The following is a 25,666-nucleotide window of genomic DNA, read 5'->3' as shown; positions in this document are numbered from 1 at the left end:
AAAATATACCACGTGGAAGGGAAATAATCAGCCTGTTCTAGCCATTCTGTCCCACCTAAGGCAGGTATGGTCTGAGAAGCATTCGTGAAATTCAGTCTAGACGCAAATGATCACCAAAGACTGAGACTTAATCATCAGATCATAGAATGCTTCTCCTCTTCCCACACCTTACCACCATATTAATAAGGCCTAGCCTATTTACAGTAGTTTCTTTTATCCATTACATGGTGTCTGACTATAAAGTTTACTGAACAAACTAAGAGCTGAAAAACAGAAGTTGAAGAGAGAGCATCAGAATCAGACATGGCAGAGATGTAGGAACTAGCAGACCAGGAATTTGAGATAACTCATTTAATATGCTAAAAAAAAAAAAACCCTAAATGATAAAGTGGACAGCATGCAAGAACAGATTGGCAGTATAGTAAGAGAGACAGAAATCATAGGAAAACAACTTTAAAATGTTAAAGATCAAAGAAAGAAATTAAGAATGCCTTTGATGGTGCTATAGTTTGAATGCATCCCCCCAAAGTTTATATGTTAGAAACTTGATCTCTAATGTAGAGGTGTGGGAAATGGGGCCTAGTGAGGGCTAAGAGCTCTGCTCTCATGAATGGATTAATGCCATTATTGTGGAAGTGGGTTCATTATCACAGGACTGGGTTCTTATAAAAAGATGAGTTCGGCTCCCTTGTTCACTTTCTCTCACTCTCTCTTTGCCCTTCTGCTATGGGATGACAAAAAAAGTGGCTTTGAAAGATGCCAGCCCCTCAGTCTTGGGCTTCCCAGCCTCCAGAACCATGAGCCAATAGGGTTTTGCTCATTATAAATTACCTTGTCCGTGGTATTCTGTTATAGCAGCAAAAATAGACTAGTACTAAAAATTGGTACCAAGAATTGAAGTTGTTGTTATAAAAAATACACGAAAATGTGGAGGTGGCTTTGGAACTGGGTAATGAGTAGAGGCTGAAACAGTTTTCTAGGAAATGCTGGGAAAAGCCTATATTTTCATAAAAGGAGCATTAAAGGTGATTCTGGTGAGGGTTCAGAAAAAAAGAAGAGCTGTAGGGAAAATATTTAAGTTCCTAGAGATTACTTTCAAGTGGTCATGATTAGAATGTTGGTAGATGTATAAACAGTAAAGGCCATTCTGATGAGGTCTCAGATAACAATGAGGAATATCTTCTTGGAAACTGAAGTAAGCCTATTCTTGTTATAAAGTGGCAGAGAACTTGGCTGGAACATGTTCATGTCCTAGGGCTTGGTGGAAGGCAGAGTTTAAGATCACTGAACTAGAATATCTGGCAAAAGAAACCTCTATGTAAAATATGAAGGAGCTCTGTGGCTTCTTTTAACTGCCTAGAGTAAAATAAGAGAGAAGAGAAATTATTTAAAGATGGAATTTATAATTAAAAGGAAAACAAACAGATTTTTAAGATTTGCAGCCTTGTCACATAAAGAACAACAAAACTTACAAGGATCCAGCTAAGTGATGCTTGATAAAGGGATCAGTATGGCTAGAAAAAATTCCAGGTATAATGCTCATCATCACTGGCCATCAGAGAAATGCAAATCAAAACCACAATGAGATACCATCTCACACCAGTTAGAATGGCAATCATTCAAAAGTCAGGAAACAACAGGTGCTGGAGAGGATGTGGAGAAATAGGAACACTTTTACACTGTTGGTGGGATTGTAAACTAGTTCAACCATTATGGAAAACAGTATGGCGATTCCTCAAGGATCTAGAACTAGATGTACCATATGACCCAGCCATCCCATTACTGGGTATATACCCAAAGGATTATAAATTATGCTGCTATAAAGACACATGCACACGTATGTTTATTGCAGCACTATTCACAATAGCAAAGACTTGGAATCAACCCAAATGTCCATCAGTGACAGATTGGATTAAGAAAATGTGGCACATATACACCATGGAATACTATGCAGCCATAAAAAAGGATGAGTTTGTGTCCTTTGTAGGGACATGGATGCAGCTGGAAACCATCATTCTCAGCAAACTATCACAAGAACAGAAAACGAAACACCGCATGTTCTCACTCATAGGCGGGAACTGAACAATGAGATCACTTGGACTCGGGAAGGGGAACATCACACACCGGGGCCTATCATGGGGAGGGGGGATGGGGGAGGGATTGCATTGGGAGTTATACCTGATGTAAATGACGAGTTGATGGGTGCAGCACACCAACATGGCACAAGTATACATATGTAGCAAACCTGCACGTTGTGCACATGTACCCTACAACTTAAAGTTTAATAATAATAAATAAATTTAAAAAAAAAAACACACACACACAAAAAAAAAAAAAAAAAAAGAAAAAATTCCAGGTGGTATTCATCTAGATAATGGCAGAATGGCCCTAAAGGCACTTGGAAATGTTTGAGGCTGCCCTTCCCATCACAGGCCCAGAGCTTTGGAAGGCAGAATGGTTTTGAGCGACAGGCCAGAGCACCCTCCATAGGCTTGCTTCCCGGGGATGCCTCAAGTCTCTGCTCCCACATCCCAGCATGATACTCTTCAGATGCTCCAGTTGTGGCTCAAGCAGGCCTGGGTGCAACTCAGACCTCTGCTCCATAAAGTACAAGTAGCAAACCTTGATGGTATTCATGTGGTGCCAATTTTTTAGGCTTGCAGAATATACAGGGTGTGGGGCCATGGCAGCATTCACCTAGACTTCAAAGAATGTATCAGACAGCCTGGGGGCCCAGGTAGAAACTTGTTGCAGAGGTGGAGCTACCACAGTGATCCCCAAGTAGGGTAATGCCCAGTGGAACTGTGCAGTCAGAGCTGCCACAGAGAACCCAGAACTGTAGAGTTACCAGCATATAGCACAGCCTAGGAGAGCTGAAGGCAAAAGACTCCAATCCATGAGAGCTCCTACGTGGGCTAAACTCAGCAAAGCCATGGGGCAGGGCTGCTTGAGGCCTTGGTAGCCCAAGCCCTACCCTCGTATGTCTGGAAGGTAGGACATGGAATCAAAGATGATTATTTCCAAGACTCAGGATTTAGTTTTGTTTGCCTGGTTGGGTTTTGAACTTACTTGAGACTAGTTAGCCCTCCCCACTTTTTTAAACCTATTTCTCACTTTTAGAATGGGAACATTTATCTTATGGCTGTCCTACCACTGTATTTTGGAAGTAGATGACTTGTTTTTCTTTCACAGGGCCACAGATGGAGGAAAATTTGCCTCATGATGAGTCATGTCTCAAGTTTCACCCATATCTGATTTAGATGAGGCTTTGGACTTGGACTTTTGAGTTGATGCTAGATGAAGGTAAGACTCTGGGGTTACTGGGATGGATTAAATGTATTTTGCATGTAAGAAGCACATAAATTTGGAAGTCCATGGGTGGCATGCTATGATTTGAATGTATCCCCCAAAGTTTATGTGTTGGAACTTGATCACTAATGTGGAGGTTTTAGGAGGTGGGCCCTGATGGGAGGTGTTTGGGTAATGAGGGCTCTGCCCTCGTGAATGGATTAATGCCATTATTGTGAGTGCATTTATTATTACAGGAGGGTTGCCTTATTAACAAAAAAAAAAGACTTTATCCCCCCTGGCTCTCTTTCTCACCCTATCTTTGCCCTTCTACCATGGCACAACACAGTGAGAAAGTTCTAGCTAGATGCCAGCCCCTCTGGAGGCTAGATTCCAGCCTCCAGAACTGTAAGCCAATAAATTTCTGTTCATTATAAATTACCCTATCTGTGGTTCTATTAGTCCATTCTCACGCTGCTATTAATATAAATAACTACCTGAGACTGGCTAATTTATAAATGAAAAAGGTTTGACTCACATTTCTGTGTGGCTGGGAAGGCCTCAGGAAACTTACAATAATGGCAGAAGGGGAAGTAAACATGTCCTTCTTCACATGGCAGCAGGAAAGAGAAGTCCAGAATGAAGTAAGGTAAAGCCCCTTATAAAATCATCAGATCTTGTGAGAACTCACGCACTATCATGAGAACAGCATAGGGCAATTGACCCCATGATTCAATTACTCCCACAAGTTTCTTCCCAGGACACATGGGGATTATGGGAACTACAATTTAAGATGAGATTTGGGTGGGGACACAGCCAAACCATATCAGTGGTAGTCTGTTATAGTAGCAAAAACAGACTAAGATAGATGGGCTTAGTATACTGGACACAGCTCAACCAAGAATCTCTAAAATTGAGAATATATCAATAGAAAACTCCAAAACTGAAAAGCAAAGAGAAAGAAGGAAAAAAGAAAATTAAAAAATAGAATATCCAAGAACTGTGGGATAACTACAAGAAAGAAAGGAACAGGAGAAATACTTGAAATAATAATGACTGGATATTTCCCCCAAGTCAATGCCAGACACTAAACCACAGATTTGGGAAGCTCAGAGTAAATCAAACAGGATAAATGACCAAAAAAACATAAAACATAAACAAGAAAACCCTATACCTATCAAACTATAGAAAAGCAAAGATACAGAAAACAATCCCAAAAGAAGCCAGAGAGAAAAAGCATCTTACCTACAGAGGACCCATGATCAGAATTATATCTGACTTCTCAGAAATCATGCAGGCAAAAACAGTGACTTAAAGTGTTGATAGAAAAAAAAACATCAACCTAGAATTCTGCACATCCTGTGAAATTATCCTTCAGAAATAAAGGAGAAAAAGATTTTCTCAAACAAAAATTGAGAGAACTTGTTGCCAGTGGATCTGCCTTGCAAGAAATGTTAAAAGCAGTTCCTTAAAGAAAGCAATACAATACAGGTCAAAAACTGAGCTCTACATAAAGGAAGCATGTGGAAGAAGAAATAAAATAAAAACTTGTGTTTTCCTTATCCTTAATTAATCTAGTGGATAAATTTGTTCAAGGTAATAATAGTGACAATGTATCTGATTATGTATGTTTATTTTTTATATATATGTATGCTATGTATACATATATAAGTGAAACGAATGACAGCAATGATAAAAGGGACGGGAGAGAGAAATTGGAATTTTGTTATTATAAGCTGCTAACACTTCCCTTGAAGTAGTATAGTGTTATTTGACAGTGGACTGAGATTAGTCGTACATGTATATTCCAAATTATATAACCACTCAAAAACGGTAAAAATATATATATACACACACACATATACACACACACACATATGTGTGTGTGTGTATGTATATATATTTTAAAAACTGGCAAACTAAATAAAATTGAATTACACAAACTGCTCAATTAGAACCACAAAACGCAAAAAAAAAAAAGTGGAACATAACAATAGGAACAAACAAAAGGCAAAAAATTAATAGAACTGCAAAAAGAAACAGAAGAATCCACTATTATAGGTGAAGAGTTTGAGATTCCTCTATTAGAAATGGATAGATCCAGCAAGCAAGAAGGATACAATTGAACTCAAGAACCCCATCAATCAGTTGTATATAATTGACACCTAGATACTACTTCATCCAACAATAGCACAATATACTTTCTTCTAAAGCTCGCATGAACATTCACCAAGGTAGACCACATTCTGGATCACAAATCCCACCTTAACAGATTTAAGAGAAGAGAAATTATATGTCTGTTCTCAGATCAAAATGAAATTAAACTAGAAATCAGTAACAGAAAGAATTGGAAAATCCCAAAATATGTGGAGGCTAAGCACATTTCTGAATAACACATGGGTCACAAAAGAATCTTAAGAGAAATTTTTAAGTATTTTGAATTTATTGAAAATTAAAATATAACATCAAATTTGGTGAGAGGCAGTGAAAGAAGTGCTTAGAGGAAATTTTATAGCATTTTCTTCATGTATTGGAAAATAAGAAAGATCTAAAATCAATGATCTATGTTTTTATCTTAGGAAACTGGAAACAGCAAATTAAACTCAAAGTAAACAGAAAATAAAGTTAGAGCAGAAATCAATAAAATTGGAAATACAGAAAATCAATGAAGCCAAAAGCTAGGTTAAGATTAAAAAGATTAATAAAATTGATAGGCCTCTAGCCAGACTAAGGAAAGAAGAATTATACACCATAATTTATCTCAGGTATGAAAGGCTGGTTCAACATTGAAAATCAATTAATTACATATCAATACATTACATATAAAGGCTAAAAAATAAAAATCACATGATCACATCAATAGATGCAAAAAAGCATTTGACAAATGCCAATACCATTCATGATTTAAAAAAAAAAATACTCTCAGTAAACTAAGAATAGATGGAAATTTTCTCAACTTGAAGAGTATCTGCAAAAAAAAGCTGTAGTTAACCTCATACTAAATGTTTACAAACTGGAAGTGTTCTTACTAAAATCAGGAACAAGGAAAGGATGTCTCCTCTCATCACTACTTTTTTGTTTGTTTTGGGGTGTTACTCAAATACTCCCAAGTGGCCTTTATTTCATAAAATTATTTTCATCAAAATTATTTCATCTACTCGTTTTACTGTGTGTTGCTATTTAAATGGAAAAAAACAATTAGCAAACTCACAAATTACGTCCTTCAAGTCATTTCTTCTCCTTTGAGGCTAAACGTATCAGACAGCATTAGTTCCCAGGCCTAGGCCAGTGAATTCTTAATGCTCTCACATTAACCTGAACTTGGGCTTTCACATGAGGTCGGGTACCCATTATACCAAAGGCGATTCTGAATCTTGTAATGTGGCCCAGGCAGAGGTTTAGATATTGTATGTCCTTGTGTGTGCTATTTCCCCCAGCCCATTACTGAATCAATAAGCCAGTCTCTGAAAACCCTGGTCTACATGGGATGAAGTCTACCATTAGGAAGGATGGAGAAATAAGATGTAAGCCAGAATTGCAGAAAATAAAAATGATGGGAACTTCTACATGAGATCTATATTAGGTTTTCTATTTTGTTACTTTAATAAATTGCCACAATTTTAGTGGTTTAAAACATGTTATCATCTGACAGTTCTATTGGTCTAAAGTCCACCTGGTCTCACTGGACTAAAATTAAGGTGTCAGCAGCGCTGCGCTCCTTTCAGGAGTCTCTAGGGGAGAATCTACTTTCTTGCCTTTTCCAGTTTCTAGACGGCACACACACTCCTTGGCTTCTGACCCTTTCCTTCCCATCTTCAAAACCAGCAGTGTCTAGTCAAGTCTTTCTTAAAAGTCTCTTTGACATGGACTCTTTTTTGCCTTCCTCTTCCACATTAAGGGATCTTTGTGATTACATTGGAGCTCACCTAGTAAGGCAGATGCTCTCCTTGTTTTAAGGTCAGCTAATTAGCAACCTTATTTCCCTTTTGTTTTGCAACCTAACAAATGCACAGGCTCTGAGGATATGTAGTAGGAAGGGGTGTTATTCTGCCAACTCCTTTTTGAGAGGACTGTGTCTATTTGGCAAATTTTTTTTTTTTTGAGACAGGGTCTCGCCCATCACTAGTTTTTAACATCACACTGGAAGTCTGAACTAATGAAATAAGACAAGAAAATAAAAGGAATACTGATAGGGGAGGAAGCCATAAGCCTATCTTTGTCTGCAGATGACATAATCATCTATGTAGAAAATCCAAAAGAATTCTGGAATAGGCAATTATAGCAAAGTTGCAGGATAAAAGATTAGTATACCAAAAAATCACGTTTATAATAAAACACAATACCATTTACAGTAGCATCTCATAAAAATGAAATACTTAGGAATAAATCTAACAAAATATGTGCAAGATCTGTATGAGGAAAACTACAAAAGTGATTAAAGAAATCAAGAACAAACTAAATAAAAAGAGATACTCCATATTTATGGGTAGGAAAACTTAATATCGTCAAGAGGTCAGTACTTTCCAACATGATCTATAGATTCCGTGCAATGCCAACCAAATTCCAAGAAAGTTATTTTGTGGATACAGTATTGACAAACTGATTCTAAAGTTTATATGGGGAGGCAAAAGACTCAGAATAGCCAACACAATATTGAAAGAGAACAATAAAGTTGGAAGACTGACAATATCCAACTCTAAGACTTATTGTAAAGCCATAGTAATCAAGACAGTGTGGTATTGGTGAAAGAATAGACTGATATATAGTAGAAAAATATATCAGTGGAACAGAATAGAGAGCCCAGAAATAGACCCACATTAACCTAGTCAACTAATCTTTGACAAAGGAGCAAGGGTAATACAGTACAGAAAAGACAGTATTTTCCACAAGTAGTGCTAAGCAACTGGACATCTACATACAAAAAATATGAATCTAGACACAGATATTATACCCTTTGTAATAATTAATTTAAAATGGATCATGGAACTAAATATAAAAGGCAGAACTATAAAATTCAAAGATAACATAGGGGAAAACCTAGATGACCTTGGGTATTATAATGACTTTTTAGATATAACATGAAAGGCATGATCTATGAAAAAAATCATTGATAAGCTGGACTTTATTAAAATTAAAAACTTCTCGGCAAAATACAGTATGAATAGAACAAAATAAGCCATAGATGAGGAGAAAACATTTGCAAAAGACACATCTGATTTAAAAAAACTGTTACCCAAAATATAAAAAAGGACTCAAAACTCAACAGTAAAAAAAAAAAGCCAATTAAAAAATAGAACAGAGATCTTGACACCCCATCAAAGAGGATATACAGATGGCAAATAAGCATATGAAAAGATGTTCCATATCACACTTCAGAGAAATGCAAATTAAAATAATAACATACCACAATACACCTATTGGAATGACCAAAATTCACAACACTGACAACACCAAAAGCTATTGATGGTATGGAGCAACAGGAATTCCCATACATTACTGGTGAGAATGGAAAAAGGTAAGGCTACTTTGGAAGACTGTGTACCAATTTCTCACAAAACTAAACATACTGTTACTAAATGATCCAACAATTGTGCTCCTTGGCATTTACTCAAAGGAAATAAAAACTTACATCCATATAAAAAGCTGTGCATGGATTTTTATAGCAGCTTTGTTCATAATTGACAAAACTTGGAAGCAACCAAGATGTACTTCAATAGGTGAATACATAAACTGTGGTACATACAGAAAATGGAATATTAGTGCTGAAAATGAGACATCAAGTCATGAAAAAACATGGAGGAAGTTTAAACACATATTACTAAACATAAGAAACCACTCTGAAAAGGCTGCATACTGTATAATTCCAACCATATTATATTCTGGAAAAGGCAAAACTACAGAGACAGTAAAAAAAAATCAGTGGTTGCCAGGAATTGGGGGTAGAAAGTGATAAATGGGCAGAACACAGGATTTTTTTTTTATGGGGGAGGTTAGAAATGCTGGGTTTTTTTTTTATTTTACTTTAAGTTCTGGGATACATGTGCAGAATGTGCAGGTGCCATAGCGGTTTGCTTCACTGATCAACCTGTCATCTAAGGTTTTAAGCCCCACATGCATTAAGTATTTGTCCTAATGCTCTCCCTCCCCTTCCACTGGCTGCTCCCCGGTCAACAGACCCTGGTGTGTGATATTCCCCTCCCTCCCTGTGTCCATGTGTTCTCATTGTTCAACTCCCACTTATGAGTGAGAACATGCGGTGTTTGGTTTTCTATTCCTGAAAACACAGAATTTTTAGAGCAGCAAAACTACTCCCTACAATACTATAATGGTGAATATGTCCGTATACATTTGTCCAAACCCTTAGAACATACATCAACAGTGAACCCTAATGTGAACTGTGGACTTTAGGTGATTATGATATGTCAATGTAGGTTCAACTGTAACAAATGCACCACTCTGCCGGGGGATGTTGATAATGCGACAGGAGATGCATGTGTGAGAGTAGGGAGCATGTGAGAAATATCTGTATTTCCTTTCATGTGGCTGTAAACTTAAAACTGCTTTTTAAAAATCCAGTGAGATTATTAAAACGGCACAATTGACAAGGGAATTTGTTTCTGTGGTATATAACATTTTAAAATAAGTGAAATTACAATGAATAACATACTAGGACATATCATGGAAAGTAAGGACATTGACAAAGGTTAGAAATTTCATATAATTTCTGAAATATTTATATTAATATTTACCCATGCAAACATAATTTAGGAAAGATTAGCATCTTTCCTTTTATGACAATGTTTTACATGAAATTCAGTGTATCAACGAATGAAATTATCTTTAACATGTCTTTTTCTACAAAGTGAAAGAACAAATATTTTGAGATTTTCCAGAGGGGGGCCTCTGGAAAACCTCAAGATCAGTTTGAAAATAATATTTCATTTAGGATATGATTTCAGGAGCGCACAATTGCCAAAAATACAAAAAATAACTTAGCTCTTTTAAAAGTGAAACATCTCATTTCTCTTAAATAATCGAGGACATGGTAAAGGTGAACATAAATCACAAGAAACTATTCTGATAAAACACAGAATCTTTGTTTCCTAGGCAGATCATTTGAAAGATAAGGTAAAACCTTTTTAGTTTCTTGTTAACAAGAGATCAATAATCCACGAGAATGTTGTCATTTTTGACAGAAAGACACCAAAATTCTAGGTTTATATCACTGTATTTTTAATATTGAGTTCATTTTTTAAAAACAATTTATTAAATAAACGCATTTACCCTTAGCTGGCTCAACTACACGTAAAATTACTTCTCTGCAAACCTTCTACAACTTTCTGTATTCATTCTGATTTAGAGGTTTTTTCCATACATTTCCCTCTCTCATTCTAGAATAACCAGCCATTCTACTTCACAAAAAAATTACTCTTTTTTCCTTAACAAAAACACATCCTTTATACCTTATATAGTTTTATCAAAAAATATATCCTACTTTTCTTGTAGACTTTGCATGCAGAGTTGTTTCTCTTATGATTTTAGTAGCCTTATTCCCATATACTGATTATAATTTTAAACCATCGGTAAACTTTCAAATAGAGAAACTAGGAGTCGATGATTGTGAACTACCAGTCACACAACAGTGTAATCTGAACGACTAGCAAATTTTATGAAAACACCACCTCACCATTTTATAGGCATATGCTGTTTCATAATACAAATTCTCAAGGTGGCAAAAAAGAACATGTTTATTAATAAGCTCAAATATAATTAGCCTCTCTGTATATGTCATACATAAATAAGAAGACAAATGTAAACTTGTACTTAGCAAAGCATGTTTTAGTACTTTTGTTTCAAAAGTACCTTTGTTTAGAAATGATATAGACTCTTAATATCTAACTTAGCATAACTCTAAAGGATTCAAGTCACCAAAAAGATTTTTAGAAATGTATTTTTAGATAGACACATACCATTGAACAGGGCTGGCAATCATCTCCAGTTATTTCCCTGCTAAGTATTTTTTAACCTCATATGACTAGTAGACCCAAGTAAATAATGATATATGTTCGTATTATATTTAATGCTAACTCAGAATATACAGCTGTTTTTATTAAACCAATACTATTAAACTAGCCCCCTTTTTAGGAAATATTTACCCAACCCATGTGAATTTGAAATATATTTTAGTTGGTTACTGCATTTCTGGGAGTTTGGGAAGACAAGTTATATGAGCACTTATTTCTTTCTAAGCCAGTTAGAACAGAACTATTTTAAGGGATTTTATAAACTTGGTAATAGTATGTAGAAGCAGGGAAATATACATGATAATATACATACATATACACACAAAGACAAGATGCAAATTGAGATCTGTGGTTTTATTTTAAAATTTTAGCCCTGAGTCAGGCATGAAAACAAAAACTCAACAGTTTACATGAGTTGTTTTTCACTTTTTGCTCCATTTTATACTTTTATCCAAATTGTGTTTGTAACAGATGGAACAATTTAAGGTTACCTGCTCAGTATGAGGGTGAGCACTTTTACCAATATTTATGGAGACTTAAGATTTCCTTTTGCTATGATCTGTAATCTTATCGAGGTAATAAACTACATTTTAGACAAGGCACCGAGGGGACATCAAAGTTGTCTGGGTGTATCCAAAGCCTTACCCATCTGTTTCTAATTAGCTTTTTTTCTTTTCAGCCTCAGGTAGTTGCTTTTAGGGGTCTGAGTTCCTTGAGAGTCCCACAGTGGGTCAGGGGGCTAAAATTTCAGGGACTATAGGGAGCTGAGAAGCTGAACTGGGAAGGGAAAGGCCTGGGAGAAGCAAGCAGAGGGGAGGAGGATACAGGGGCTTGAAAAAACACTATCCAATGACACAAAGGAGCTGAAGGGAAGACAAAATGTGGTAAAAGGAGGACAGAATAGTGAAGGTGATGGGAAGGGAGGGGTCTTAGAGGAGCCAGTTTGGGGAGATCATGTTTCCCAAAGATGCTATCAAAGTTCCAAATTTGACACTGAGTTCAAGAAGGGAAGTTTTGGTGACTGAGAAGTTCTCATGAAAGAAGCGGGATCAAATAGAACAGAGAACCCACACAAGGATCCAGGATAAAAATTTTCAGCCCAAGAGTCAGGGGTGAACCCCACTCAAAATAAGGAGCCAGGAAGAACTTTCAGCCCAGGAAGTACCTTTAATTATAAGAATGAAACTGCCCTACCACGCCTCAGTGGACCGCCATTCAGAGCACTAGCTCAAAGTCTGGACTCACCAATGAATCTGATCCTGAGTTGTGGAAGCCATAACTGTTAAAGAAAAGAAAAATTAGACACCTGTTAATGACTTGTTAAAGATTATATTCAAAAGAGATCACTGCTGTGGGGCTTGGCAGTAGAGAGAGATCGGGGGCTTGACAGGGAGAGAGATCAGGCTCAATTCCGTATACAACACGAACAAGTAGGGATTTACAGTCAAGAAGCAGGTTTGATAGTGGGGATGTCAGTGGATTTCTAAGAGGAAACATCAAGGCTATGGGGGGATTCTGGCTAAGCTGCCTAACAGGACTCTTACTGAAGTCAGGGAAAAGTGGTAAGATAACAAAGGTGAGAGATTTGCATCGAACTGACTCATCAGGGTTCTTACTGAAACTGAACTAAGTGGGCCAAGGACAGAGCCCAAAGCCAGGGCTTAGTCAGAAAGAGGACTCAGAGGAGCCTGATCCAAGTTCATTCAAGGACAGAGTCCATTGTCATCCCCAGTGGGTCTAAAGGGCAGAGAATTGGACCAAGGATTTTATTCTAAAGCCTTAAAATCTTGTGGAGTTTGCCTTGCTAGGTTTAGGACTTGCTTCAGACCTGTCACCCCTTCCTTCCTCTGTCTTCCTCCCCTGTGGAATGGGAATGCCTTTCTCATGCCTGTCCGACCATTACATTTTGAAAACACATAATTTGTCTGATTTCACAGGATGGAGAGGAAATTTGCCTCAGGATTAATCATACTTCAAGTCGCTTCCATATATGATTTAGATGATATTTAGATAAGACTCTGGATTTTAGAATTAACGCTAGAATGAATTAAGACTTTTGGGCTGCTTGAATGGAATAAATGTAATTTGCAAGTGAGAAGGACATAAATTATAGAGGCCCAGGAACAGAATGCAATGGACTGAACGTTTGTGTCCCTCCATATGTTGAAGTCCTAATCCCCAGTATGGTAGTATTTGGAGGCAGGATCTTCGGAAAGTAATTAGGATTAGATTAGGTCATGAAGGTAGATCCTGCATGATAGAATTCATATACTTAGAAAAATAAGAGGAGACAGGAGATCTCTTGCTATACCATGAGAAGACACAGCAAGAAGGCGGCCATCAACAAGCAGGAACAGGGCCCTCACCAGGCATCAAATCAGCCAGCACCTTGCTCCTGAATTTCCCAGCCTCCATAACTGAGAGAAATCAGTTTCTGCTGTTTAAACCACTCAGTCTATGGTATGCTGTTATAGCAGTCTGCACAGACGAAGACAATAATCGAGAGTCCATATGACTTTGGGGACATCTTACAAAATGCACCCTGTAGAGGTAAACTCGTCCTGAACTATGCACAGTCCTGATTCCAATGATGTTCTCTATTGAAGCCGAGAGGTGAGAGGGAAAAGAAAACTAGCAGTGGTTTGGGGACTGCTGAATAAACAAAGTAATGAAGCAATAAGTGAATTACAAAGGTCTTAAACCAAAAACCATATGCTTAATACCCATCTCCCCAAACACTTGCTGTGTAACCCCTTTTTTCAGGTTCACAATTAATTCCTGTTTTTCAGATGCAGCTTCATTATATTTTATTTAGTCCTTTTCCTTTCTTGCCATCTTCCAGGTATGTTAGTTGCCATGAGAACCATGATGCTAATTTTAAGGGTGGAGCCCAGAGAAATCCACAAACACAGAGGAAAAGAGATTTAATCTCTTTTTCATTGAAATGTAGACCCCAAATTAGAAAACTGGGGGTTGAAATATAGAACCAAATTGGAAAATTCAAAAGTTAAATAAACCGCATGTGGCTTCAACCTCACAAATATATGCTTCATAGACCAGTTCATGTCCTCAGGCATATGAACCAAGTGATAAAACCCTAACAGTAAAATCATCAAACACAAACAGAGGTCTCTGTGCTATTCTTTACTGGAGTTTTTACATAAATTAATCTATCAAGAAAGTGGTTCCCATAAAAGGATCTGACTGAAGGAGTTATGTTTTCTTGTCTGTCAGGTGTGAGCCAGAGTCAAGCTCTTATAAACCATTGCCCTCTTTTCTATGGGTAACTATGTTATATTGCCTTCTGCTAAATTTTATCTAACTAAACCCCTAAAGCCTTTCAAACTTTATTAATGACCAAGAAGAGATTTTTCCAAAGAACCTATCAAAAACATCCAATTCTAGAGTACTTGGGTCACTGTCTTGCCAGTGTTAGGCTATTGTCATGGCTCTCTCTCCAATCTAGTCCCTGGCCATAAACTCAATCATCTCCACTAGCTTAACTCAGACATTTTATTCCTGGCCCTGCCATCCAATGGGCACTAAATGTTAGTATCAATACAACAGAATAATGTTAAAGAATGTAAGTTCTTTTATAACCCAGAGTGTTCTAAGAGTCATAATAAAATCTGTGTTCACGCCAATCCTTTGAGTTTATCTTTTACCATTTGGGTTTTCACACTGGAGATCATTGTATTTAGCCATGTAGAATATTCATGTCCTGCTGTTCAAGCAATGCTCTTCATATCTTATGGCCCTGGACTTTGAAAGGGTCGATTCTGTATTGACATTGTAGGAGCAGGTTAAAATATTCCACTTTCTGCCCAACAGTAAGTAGGTGGGGAAGTATCAACCTTCTCAAGGTCAACATGGACCAGCTAGGAAATAGTGTGCTCAAAGAGGATAGCTGAAGAACTTCCAATAAAGGAACTACGAAGATGTGGCAAGAGATAAGGGAACAGGTAAGTGGCAGTACTTAGAACTAGAAAACTGAGGAGTCCTTCAGATCTGAAGGGGCAAGAGAAAGAGCAACCACCAGAACCCAGCAGGAAGTTGTCAGAGAAGAGTCACTTGAGAGGAGCTGTGACATTTAGTAGAGGAATATAGCCCCTGCCAGACTGCAGCCCAGAAGAAAAGGAATGTGTTGGACTGGGGGAGATAATCCTATAGCATCGCTCTCCTCCTGCTCTCTGCCTGCCTCCCTGCACCTGCCTTTGACTCTAACCAGAATATAGAAGGCACAGGAGCCAGGGCATCCTTACAGGTCAGCCTGCTAGGGGCAAAAATCAGGGTGAAGAAGGGAGGTAAATCTAGAGGTACAGACACACAGTGCTGTTTGTAGACTTATAAACAAGCTAGTGCTCACCAAGGGACAGAAGCCTCCTCATGTGTTGATAGAAGCCCTGGGAATTTGAAGCATCTATCTTGCTATTGGAAGAGGAGAGACACACTAACCAACTGGAAAACACTAACAGGCACCCTAGAGAGTTACCAAGACAGGTGACAAACACGTGCACCTGGAAATAAATCCACACCACATCTGAAAGGGGCAGCTTCTCCTCTCTAAGTCTTTTGCTTTGCGGAGACTAAGAACTCAAACTATAGGAGAAATCATCACTTTTTTTTTTTTTTTTTTTTTTTTTTTGAGGTGGAGTCTCACTCTGCTGCCCAGGCTGGAGTGCAGTGGCATGATCTCGGCTCACTGCAAGCTCCGCCTCCCAGGTTCACGCCATTCTCCTGCCTCATCCTCCTGAGTAGCTGGGACTACAGGTGCCCACCACCACGCCCGGCTAATTTTTTGTATTTTTAGTAGAGACGAGGTTTCACTGTGTTAGCCAGGATGGTCTTGATCTCCTGACCTTGTGATCCGCCCACCTCGGCCTCCCAAAATGCTGGGATTACAGGCGTGAGCCACCGCACCCGGCACACAATTCTAATAACCAACATTTGTTGGACACACCATGTGTCAGACTGTTAAAAACACTGTGCCCAAATTAACTCACTTAATTCTCACAACAACCCTATGAGATAAACAGCATTATTATCACTATTTTCTGGATGAGAAAAGTTAAATAGACTGAGAAATAGAGAAGCTACCACCAATCAGTAATAGTACCAGGTTCCAAACCCAAACAGTCTGACTTTAGAGCCTGCACTTTTAAATCCTACACTTAAGGTGAGCACTCTCAACCATGTTTATTTTTAATATAGTTGAACTGCTCATCCATTATTTTCATGTTACCAGCATCTAACATCGCATTTGAACAGGTATGAAAGTAGCTATGGAGTTACAGAATTTCACAGCTGAAATGAACAGTAGCAATTCATTTCATTAGTAGAGAAATACAGATGCAAATGCACAGATTGATACATAGTATATTTCTACCTGAGGTGTGGTACCAGAGTCAAGATTCAAACTCATCTCCTAATCATTTTACCATGGCCATTTGCACACTGCATCTCTGGCTGCATGCAAAGAACTTGTGCCAGGCACTATAAGGGAGGGAAAAAAAACAGAGAACTTGCCTTCCAGGTGTGACCAGCATGGACTAAGAGGAAATAAGTATCACCGTGAGAATCTAAGTGGTCTTGCTCACAACAGTGATTCCTCATAAAGTGTAATGGAGTTTAGAGGAGCAATCATGTTTTTTCCAGAGGGGCATCTGGTAGGGTAAGGTAAAGGGGATGGCCTCTGGCTTAGGATTTTCAGAATAGGTCATACAAGAGGAGAAGTTTCTAGTTCACAAAGTTTATCAAGGGCCACCAATGATCTGTCAAGTTAGAGATAAAAGAGCTGCTCCCTGGAAACATGAGAAACTTTGAAGTCTGTGAGTTTGTGAGGTAGGGGATTTGTGGATACAAAGCACCAACAATGCCTTGCCTTTTCCCCACCATTCAAGATTCTGCACCCCAATCACCCACAGGGTGCCGTCATTCAGGAGCTCTTTCCTTAAGAATTGAGCAGTAGATGGCAATAAAGGTTTAAAATAATGGAATGGATGAAGGCTATCGACAGGAAGAGCAATTACAGAATGCCAGTAGATGGAACTGTGCCCTACAGCATCATGTATGTAATAACACTCCATCTTAAAGGAGACTTTCAGAGAGGGTAGATTTCTTCACCTTGAAGAATGTGCTCCAGCATTTGTGATTTAGACAAAGACCCCAGGAGGAGTCTATAGTCCCTGTTTGCTCTTGCTCCATAAGGCAGGCAAGCCAAGTAAAGGGCGTTCAAGCCATAGCACTAGTGCTTTTTCTTCCATTATCCTCAGACCGAGTACGCCCACTAAACTTGCCATTCCTGTCACCTTCTCTTAAAGGTTCTCCTTCAAAGCTCAAGTGAGTCACTCAAAAGGTAGATAAATCCTCCATGAATGTATCTAAAATTTAGTTTCCACATCTACAAATTCCCGACCAATCACCTTACTCTGAACTGTTCCAAACACCACTGGCTGTTCATTTCCCTCCTCATGCCATCCCTCCAGCAGTGTTCAGACTTCTCTCTGTGTGCAGCTATTCCACAAGTTTCCTGGGGTGGGGGCAAGTAGAGAACATTCTTTTTTCGTATATCCCATAATGCCCCCTAATGGTCAGTGCAGAGTAAAGGGTTATTAGTTTAATATAGTTTAATTCCATGCAGTGGAAGATAAAATAGCTACAAAAAATGGCCTCTCAGTGTTTGGGGGCTTTTCCCCACTTTGGAACTTCTCTTTTAGTGATCCCCACTCTCCCTGACTATCTCCAGAGGCACTGTGTGTTGAGTGAACCAGTTGTCTGCTCAGGTATCAGAAACCTCATGGTTTCTGCACTTTCCCTGAAGAGCCAGGGCAAACCATTTCTAACTGCTGCGCTGGACAATTTCCTCCAGAGAACCATTCCCGGAGCTCATTGATCTCACCAAACCCAGTTTGGTGGCCCTGTGACAGCCATTCAGCAGGCTGCATTGTGTCACACACTTGTCATGGTGTACAATGACCGATCTGTGCAGTTAGTTATGTAACACCCAAACCTAACTCAGGTCCCAGTCTCCTCAGACACCTTCACCATTCACAACTCCCTTCAGGCTCATGGAAACCAACTGTTCATCTTCAGAACAGTGATTTAAGAAGTTTTAAGCGGCCTTTTGAGGACAAATGTAGACATCATGAGAATATCTAGCAGTAAAGGGATATCACTAACTTGTCAAGATGTTATCCAAGGTCTCAGTCTGCAGGTGGACTTGAAGGGTTTATTAGTCCATTTTCATGCTGCTGATAAAGACATACCCAAGACTGGGAAGAAAAAGAGTTTCAGTTGAATTTACATTTCCACATGGTTGGGGAGGCCTCAGAATCATGCAAGAGGTGAAAGGCACTTCTTACATGGCAGCAGCAAGAAAAAATGAAGAAGATGCAAAAGCACAAACCCCTTATACAACCATTACATCTCATGAGACTTATTCACTACCATGAGAACAGTAAGGGGAAAATCACCTCCATGATTCAAATTATCTCCCACCAGGTACCCCCCATATACACACATGTTTCAAGATGAGATTTGGGTGGAGAGACAGAGCCAAATCTTAGCAAAGGGGATTTCTATCATCAACACTTGCAAGAATTTGGTCCACTACTATAATAATGGAACAAAAATAAAATGAATCCAAGACCTTCTGTAAGCAGCGAACAGGGAGATGGTAGCATGGTACCAGATTCAAGGGAAGGAGGATTTCCTGCAGACAGGGAGGGCTCACAGCTGGCCATTGGAGGATGGATGCCATTCTGCACTAAGAAAAGTAAGAAGACAGTGAACGTGAATGGGATGGCCAGGGAAATGACAGAATGTGGATCACAATGTGGAATATACCATATGGTTGGAGAGAAGTGGGAAATGTTGATAATGAAGGTTAGTGCCAGATTATGGAGGATGTTGAGAATCCAGCTGCAAGGTTTGAACTTTGAATGACACAGAGCTCTCTAAAAGTCAGCTTTCAACAAAGAAATTGGCTGCTTCTAAATGTGGTCACCTTCCATTATTAGAAGTTCGTCAGTAGCCGATCTGTTAGGGGTGAACAATCAAAGGTTTTTTGCTCTATGTTGCGGAATGCAGAATTAGGCGATGCAACAGAGGACCTTAGAATGTGGCGTCAAACACCCTAATTTAAGACCAGCTCTGTTCTTCACTGCCTTTGTTATCCTAGGGTTGTCACTATAAGCCTTCTATCATCTATAAAATGAGCATAATAGTAACTGCATCAGAGGGTGATTGGACAAAGTACATGTAATATGTGAATCTACTTTGTAAAAGTAGATTATACCAATAATAGTTAATATTAACAAGTGTTAAACTTTCCAACTTGCAATTCTGTGTTTATAGCCTAAAAATGTTATGGTCCAGAAGAGTGTGTTATGATGAAAATTATGTTGTAAGAACAATGGACACTTTATAAGGCAAGATGAATTGAAGAGAAAGTAGTAGGGGAAAAGCTCTCAGTAGCCTAGAATGAAGTGATGGTGTAGGGTAAGTGCAGCCTGAACTAAGATGGGAGCAATGGAAAAGGAAAAGAAAAGGATTGTAGTTTTTTTTAATTAGGTAAGTATATTTAGGAAATCAAAGGTGACTGAGATCACAGATAAAATAGCTTTTTTGAAACATCCCAGTTCCAGCACTATCCAGATGAAGTGAGAGACTGTCTCGGGATGCACTATGCAATTCAGTAACCACTTGCATGTGGCTACTGAGCACTTGAAATGCAGTTACCTCAACCTGAAATGTGCTGCAACTGTAAACTACACACCTAGATTCAAAGACCTAATATGGATGTAATGCATCTTCATAATTTTATATTGATTATATGTGAAATGATGTTATATTGGTTTAAAGTTAAAATATTTTCAAATTTTGCTTGTTGCACTTCACTTTTTAAATGGATCTACCAGGAAACTGTACACTATAGGTGTGACTGACATTATGTTTCTGTTGAACTGTACTGGTCTAGCATATGATTCTCAATAAAATTGCAATGGAGTTTTTCTCATGTAGACATCCCAGAGGTCTCTCCCAGTACATATGAATCAGCAGAAACTATGAGGGGTCCTGCTTTTTAAGATGCTCCTCAGTGATTATAAGAGCCATAGAGTGTCTGCACTAGAACATGCTAAGTGTGCTTCATAAGCTTTATTTTTGTACATGCATCACCTGGAGAACTCATTAATCAGCTAACTTCAACCCCAGAGATTCTGATGAGTTAGATCTGAAACGAGCCTGAGGTCCCCTGGAATGTTCATTTACTATGCTCTGCACGTGAGCTAACTCAGGGGACCCCAGAACCACATTTGAAGAAATACCTCCCTGGCAGTGGGAAGTGCTGTTCCACAAGGAACAGGTAGAAAACATCCACCAGCACTGTACCAGCAATGCAGGGGCACAGAAGGGGAAGAGGACAATAAGGAAAGTGATTACTTAAGTAACTTGATATGTGGCATTACAAAAAAATTATCAGAATAATCAAAAAGTCATAACTGTTTATCTTATTTAACTTTTTTGGTTTAGAAAATTATTCTATTATTTTAAATTACATGACAAGCAGTGGGTACAATCTTTTCAGAGCTTGGAGCTTCTACAGATTTGATCCTAACACATAATAAAAATATTGCCCCAAACGTGCACACTGCGCTATCTTCTACTGTAGGATATTAGGATCAGAAGGATCTGTATGGACACCAACCTTTGGGTTCATTGATCATGAGGGCAGAGAGTCTTACCTTTTAAACTTGATTTACTGTTTTTTATTGTTTTGTAAATCAGCTCATCCTTATTAAAGAGAGGAAAACTGGTACATTCAGAGGAAGATAGATCCTTAGAAAATATTGTCAGACAGAAGGCCTTTGGCTCATTAACTACCCAAGTTAAGGTCCCTCTTGCAGAGCCCTAAAGGACTCTCACCAACACCACAGCAGGAGAACCAATACCTTGGGCAAATGACTTCCTGCCTACAGAAAGTCTCTTGGAAGAGACAGTTCTAATTCTAGTTAAAAGCTCTCCCACCTCGATCTGCTGGGAGCCTGGATTTAGGCTCTGATTCACCATCTCTGCATTCCAATAGCATGCAAATCACACCAAGAGCTGGAGTCCATTAAAAAAACTTTTAACAGATTTCTTAAGTGGTCATAAATCTTGTTTCTGATGTGTTTCATTTCTTCCAACAAGTACCTTGCCGTTAATGAGAGAATTATTTTAAGCCAATTCGAGATCCTAAAATTTAATCAAATTTCCATATGATTTATTTTAGCAAATTGTTATAAAACAGGCAGTAACTAGCACGAGGTGACCACCATGGTAAAGGGTCCCTGGAAGATGATACTGTTCTTTTCACACTTGGGCAACTTGATTGACCTTCAGCATAGGTGACCCCTTCATCTTTTTGTCCCCTGTAGTAGTCATGATGGCATGGTTGAATACCCCATATTTGTGAAAGTGCTCTTGTTTGTGCTCACAGAATATATGGCTGAAGTCAGAGATGTGACTTGAAACAACCTTGAAACATAACTAGGTCATTGTGGAATCAAGCCTCTGACCCCAGCCTTTCAAGCCTCAGCCTCTAAGAGACTCAACCAACCAGCCAATGTAGGGGATAGAGCACTGCACTACACTGTCTAAAGGCAAATCTTGGGAAATCTAAGGCTTTTAGTGTCAAAGGCACGGAAGCAAGCATCAGGCCCTATACTTCTCACCCACATAAAGGAGTAAAGCCTGCAGAAGTTAAGCAACCTGTAAAAGGTGATACAATTAGTTAATGGCAGAGCCAGGGCCAATGTGCAAGTTTTAAATCCTAGGTATAGAACTATTTCTCTTTGATGTTAATTATGGAAATAACTAATACGTGTCTTCATCAAAAACTAAAATAAGTAGGTATAAAGACCCTTAATTTTACATATGCGGAAAAAGAATAACCACAGATATTTTAGTTTTCCTATGAAATCATCTATAACAATTTATTCATAATTTACCATGTGTAGAGTACTGTACTATGAATGTGGGCATTACTAGACCCATTTTAGAAATGAGGACACTGAGAAGTTGAATGTTTATCCATGTTCACACAATGAAGAAATGTCAGAGTCTGAAGCCAACTTACTATTTTCTACCTTCAAAGTGGACCATATTAACCACTATGCTACACCACCTCTTAGAATATCACCCGCCATGTACAAGTGGGTTTTGTTAGGGTCCTGAAGCTAGCTCAGGTTCCTGCCAGAACTAGATCCTCATCCCTATGACCCTGCCCCTGACCAGCCACCACCCACACACTACTGCTCACCTCCAGCGTCTAGTGTCAATTTACCATGGGAATTTTCTGTATGTGTCCTAATTGGGTTCAGAGGGGCCCTTGCCTAAAAGCTACCTAGTGGCCAAATACACCCCACTAGAAAGTACTTTCCTGTAGATGTGAAGTATGAAACCTAGGATGTCTTCAGAAGGAAAAGGAAGTTTGTGGAGCCTATTGGAGCACTGGGTAAATGTACCACTTCCTTTGCAACTTGGCCACAGAGCCATCTACCTTCAGAAGACAAGGGAAGAAAAACAGTCCCCCTAAGCCCCAAAGTTCTCCTCCATGAATCCCACCTTCCTGCTTCTACCTCTCACCTCTCAAATCTCAGACACTGATCAAGGCAATTGCTTCAGATTCCTTTCAATTCCCTTCTTACACAGCTGAGGACCCAGATGGAAACACGAGGCCACTCATGACCATACAACTTAGCCTTCCATTCAAGCAAGAACACATTGAGAGTTTAAGGGGACACTATTGCTAAATGTGTTGGCCTATCAGACATAAGACAGACTATCCTAGGCCACCTCAATGTATAGTCACCCAGTCATACCTCCCAGTCGCCTTCTCTGCAAGACAGTTTTTAATGCACTGCTGAGGCAAAGGGCACAATTGCAGCAGCAGCTCTTTCCCAGGAAGGGCATCTCCCCAGGTGGCTGCCATTACTGGCATACAAAGCCTGCTAGGGCAACAGCTGGCAAGGCAGGTTGGCTCACTTTAATTCAAATTCAACTCCTTCTACTGAAATCTAGTTTATTCTGAAAGAGGTGCTAGCTGAGGATATTGTTCATGGAGCTGCATTTCTCAGCAAACTAGATCCAAAAGGCACCAAGTGGAAAAAGCAGGACACCTGTGAGCCGTAACACAATTTGGCTGAGACACTGATCGCTAGAGAAGAGCAAATACAAAGGTTTGCTGCCACCTGCTGTTGCATATTCGTCCTTGCTAACAAGAGGACAGCAGCTGGGCTCCAGGCATTTGGTGTTTTGGGACATCACCAGGAACCCAGACTCTTCAACTCACTCATACCACAACTGAACCATGGGGCCATCAAGCATGTATCTCACAAGCATTTATTGTGAACCTTCTGCACCCTAATCTAGGGAAGGAGACAAAAAGATGATTGAGACTCCTGCACATGCTGAATTTGAATGTATTTCATGAAAGGACAGAGAGCAGGGCAGTGAAAAATTGAGAACAAAGATATTGTCTAAAATATCTTTGCATCTTCCAAAAAAATAGAGCTTGGCCTGTGACATGTTGAAATGATTATTAGCTACCCAAGGAAGATGCATGTTCTAGTCATTTCTCTCATTTTGATTAGAAACAAATGTGGCACACAGGAGCCAGTCCTAAAGAAATCTATGAAGTAGGGGTTATCTTTACCACTTTCCTCATGATCCCTAGCCTTTTGTGTTTGTTTCTGTCATATCTATGGATCCAGTGGTATCAGATGAGGTCAGGGACATTTTTTCATTATAGTCTTCTAACTTTTAAATTCAGGGGTACCTGTGCAGGATGTGCCGGTTTGTCAACATAGGTAAAGGTCTGTCACGGGGGTTTGTTGTAGAGATTATTTTATCACCCAGATATTAAGCATAGTATCCATTAGTTATTTTTTCTGATCCTCTCCCTCCTGTCACCCTCTACCCTCTGATAAACCCCAGTGTGCGCTGGTCCCCTCTTTGTGTCCATGTGTTCTCATAATTTAGTTCCCACTTTTAAGTGAGAACATGCAGTACTTGGTTTTCTATTCCTGTGTTAGACTGCTAAGGATAACGGCTGATACGGTTTGGCTGTATCCTCAATCAAGTCTCATCTTGTAGTTCCCATAATCCCCATGTGTCATGAGAGGGATTCAGGGGGAGGAAATTGAATCACGGGGGCGATTTCTCCCATGCTATTCTCATGATAGTAAGTTCTCACAAGATCTGATGGTTTTATAAGGGGCTTGCCCCTTTCCTTGGCTCTCATTCTCCTTCCTGTTGCCATGTGAAGGAGGACATGTTTGCTTCCCCTTCTATGATTGTAAGTTTCCTCCCTGCATGGGAGGTCTGTCTAGCCATGTGGAACTGTCAGTCAATTAAACCTCTTCCTTTGTAAACTACCCAGTCTTGGGCAGTTCTTTATAGCAGCATGAGAATGGACTAATACAATGGCCTCCAACTCTATCCATGTTCCCACAAAGGACATTATCTCATTTTTATGGCTGCATAGTATTCCACAGTGTGTATGTACCATATTTTCTTTATCCAGTCTATCATTGATGGGCATTTAGGTTGATTCAATATTTTTGCTATTGTGAAGCATGCTGCAATAAAAATGCACACACGTGTGTCTTTATAACAGAATGATTTATATTCCTGTGGGTATGTATCCAGTAATGGGATTTCTGGGTCAAATGGTATTTGTCTTTAGGTCTTTGAGAAATGCCACCCTCTTCCACAATGGTTGAACTAATTTACACTCCCTTCAACAGTGTAAAAGTATTTTTCTCCACAACCTCACCAGCATTTGTTATTTTCTGGCTTAATAGCCATTCTGACCGTTGTGAAATGGTACCTCACTGTAGTTTTGATTTGCATTTCTCTGATGATCGGTGATGTTGAGATTTTTTTCAGATGATTGTTGGCTGCGTGTATGTCTTGAAAAATGTCTGTTCTTCAAAGTGTCCTTTGTTCATTTATTAATGGGGTTGTTTTTCTTCGTGTACGTTTAAGTTCCTTTTGGATGTTGGGTATCAGAACTTTGTCAGATGCAGTTTGCAAAGTTTTTTCCCATTCTGTAGGTTGTTTACTCTGCTGATAGTTTCTTTTGCTGTGTAGCAGCTCGTTAGTTTAATTAGATCCCATTTGTCAATGCTTGCTTTCATAGCATTTGCTTTTGGCATCCTTGTCATAAAATCTTGTGTCTATATCCTGAAAGATATTGCCTAGGTTGTCTTCCAGGGCTATCATAATTTTCATTTAAGTCTTTAACCCATCTTAAGTTAATTTTTGTATATAAGGAAGGGGTCCAGCTTCAACTTTTTGCATATGGCTAGCCA

The sequence above is a fragment of the Chlorocebus sabaeus genome, chromosome 24 (genome assembly GCF_047675955.1).
Source record: "Chlorocebus sabaeus isolate Y175 chromosome 24, mChlSab1.0.hap1, whole genome shotgun sequence".
NCBI classification, from domain to species: domain Eukaryota; kingdom Metazoa; phylum Chordata; class Mammalia; order Primates; family Cercopithecidae; genus Chlorocebus; species Chlorocebus sabaeus.
This window is presented reverse-complemented; position numbering follows the sequence as displayed.